A 2,951-nucleotide genomic window follows, 5' to 3' on the forward strand; every position below is an offset into this window, starting at 1 on the left:
TATACATTATTGCACAACAAGGGGTAGGACTAGATAAGTTGTATACTTCTCCCTACTCCTTTGAACATATAACTGTGATGATGTTTGTATTACTTATTTTTATTTTCCTTTCATAATTTTTGTTTGCATTTTGTCATCTGTTGTTGTATGTTTTATATATGTTCAATAAACAAACAAACGAAAAAAAAAACCCTCTACATGGGCACCATTCGTTGCACTTTTCCTGCCATGTGCGCTGTAGCATAGCCTCATCAATTGTGGCAATGGGATCAGTAATCCTTTGCTTTAGGTCAGTAATGTCCCTTATCTTTGTTCGAAACACGATATCTTTATTAAAATAGGTAAAAAAAATACTTTAATAAACGCTGAATACAATATAACAAATCTGAATAAAATATCGAATCAATTGCATTTTTAATACATTTTGAAATGGTAAAGAGACTTCATGGACACCCCGTATAATAGTGTGTATTAGTGTAATAGTCAAGTGGTTCGCACGTCGACTTCACAGTACAGAGGTAGCGGGTTCAATTCCAGCTCTGGTTTTCCTGTGTGGAGTTTGCATGTTCTCCCCGTGCTTGCGTGGGTTTTCTCCGGGTCCTCCGCTTTCCTCCCACATTCCAAAAATATGCATGGCAGGCTGATTGTCTCGAAATTGTCCGTAGGTGTGAGTGTGAGCGCGGATTGTTGTTCGTCTCTGTGTGCCCTGCAATTGGCTGGCAACCGGTTCAGGGTGTCCCCCACCTACTGCCCGAAGACAGCTGGGATAGGCTCCAGCACCCCCCCTGCAACCCTCGTGAGGATCAAGCGGTTAAGAAAATGAATGAATGAATGAATGGCTCTCACTGCGTTCACTGGAGTCCCAAAGCTTTAGAAATGGCTTTATCTTTATCACTTTTACCAGACTGATCGATCTAAATCACTTTCTTCCTCATTTGTTCCTGAATTTCTTTTGATTTCAGCATCATGTTTAGCTTTTGAGGATCTTTTGGTCGACTTCTCTTTGTCAGGCATATCCTATTGAAGTGATTTCTTGATTGAGAACAGCTGTGGCAGTAATCAAGCCTGGGTGTGGATCGAGAAATTGAACTCAGGTCTGATCAGACACAGTTAAGTTCTGTTTTAACAGGGGGGCAGCAAATACCTTTTCACACAGGGCCATGTAGGTTTGGATTTTTTTTCCTCCATTCATAATAAAGACCTTCCCTTTAAAAACTGCATTTGGTGTTTACTTGTGTTATTTTTGACTAATATGTACGTTTATTTGATAATCTGAAACATTTAAGTGTGACAAACATGCAAAAAAAAAAAAAAAAAAAAAGCTCAGGAAGGGGGCAAACACTTTTTCACACCCCACAGTGACATGGGTGGACGGCGTATTTTTGGTTTTTAATTGACATTTTCTTTCTTTTTAAAAGCAGTGACATCAACAATTTGACAAACAAATAGCAACCCAGACCCCCTCCCCCCAGCACCCAACTTATGGACCTCAAACACTCAAGAAATACAAACCATGATCATTCACAAATAAATACATGCATACATAGAAATAAATATACAAAAAAAAACCTAAATATAAAAAAAATGGGTAGAGACAGCTGGAACAAGATGCGTCAATTTTAACGTAATCATTCATGTCTGAATTTACAAGATTTTAATTTTATCCGTTGCCATATTTCAAAATGGATATATATATATATTTTTTTTTTTTTTTTTTTTTTGTGGTTTTGCACAGATATGTCCAGATAAATAATACCAATAAATCGACAAAATATCCATGAGAGATGTTAAGGGTGTGTCGTGGTTTCCATTTCTGCTTGGGACTCAACCTTAAGGAGAATTACTTATTGGGAAAGAGACACGAAAAAGCAGTTACTCGATTAAAAGTTATTAGCAGTGCAATAGCGTTTGAATATGGTTGTCAGCTTGTAGTTACCAAAGGTCTCCATGGTGTGGCGGTGTTGCACAACAGATTTTAGAGAGAGAGAGAGAGAGCGACAGAGAGAGAGAGAGAGTAAACAGCGCAGGGCAAAAAGATTCATAACCTCGTCAATCCACGGTCATGTGAACAAAATGAAGATGTTTTTGGGCAGAGCAATATCGTGAACGGTGTGAATCAGGTGTGTTGCAGTCGAGAAGGATCTAAAAGAGGCAGGATATGGCTCTCGAGGAACCATAGTTCAATGGTTTTAGAGGTAGTGTATGCTCAATATCGGGATCTGCGAAATTAATTAATTGTTATTGACACAATTTCTTTTGGTGCCTTGAGATCTTTTGTTACCTTGAATGAGGACATACACCACATTTGTTGTAGGTCGCCTGCTGGTCTGAACGGCACAGACATACTGCCCCTCATCTGTCATGTCCACGTTTTCAATCTTGATGGTAAACTCGTCTTGATTAAGTGTCACCAGACTCACCCTTGGATCCACAGACCATTTTTCATCTCCGGCGTATAGTATACTTGACCGATTTAGCCATGCTGTGTGTGTGACAATTTCCCTCTGTGGACACCTACGGAAGACGGAAGAAAAAAATATCATTCAGTTACAGCATGAACATACTTCTGAGAGCGGATAATTTTAATTGAGGGAAATAAATTACAAATCCATTAACCTTTATCATTTTATGACTCATTCCATAATTTTAAGTGTTTGCCTCTGCGGGCAGAAATTTAACTACAGGGAACAAATTAATGACTACGAAGAACTGCAGCAGTTAAGTTAAACACAAAATATTTTCTTTTTTTTTTTTTTTTTAAACTTGGGGTGTGCTGATCGGGGTTTTAAGCGACCAATGCCAATCATCCATGAGTGTGATTGGCCGATACTGATCACATGGATTTGCTGTAAAATTTTGAATTATTGAGTTACAAATACTGATTTCTATCCATCCATCCATTTTCTGATCCGCTTTTTCCTCACAAGGTTCGCGGGGCATGCTGAAGCCCA

Source organism: Hippocampus comes, unplaced genomic scaffold (assembly GCF_001891065.2).
Source record: "Hippocampus comes isolate QL1 unplaced genomic scaffold, H_comes_QL1_v1.1 scaffold73, whole genome shotgun sequence".
Classification (NCBI taxonomy): domain Eukaryota; kingdom Metazoa; phylum Chordata; class Actinopteri; order Syngnathiformes; family Syngnathidae; genus Hippocampus; species Hippocampus comes.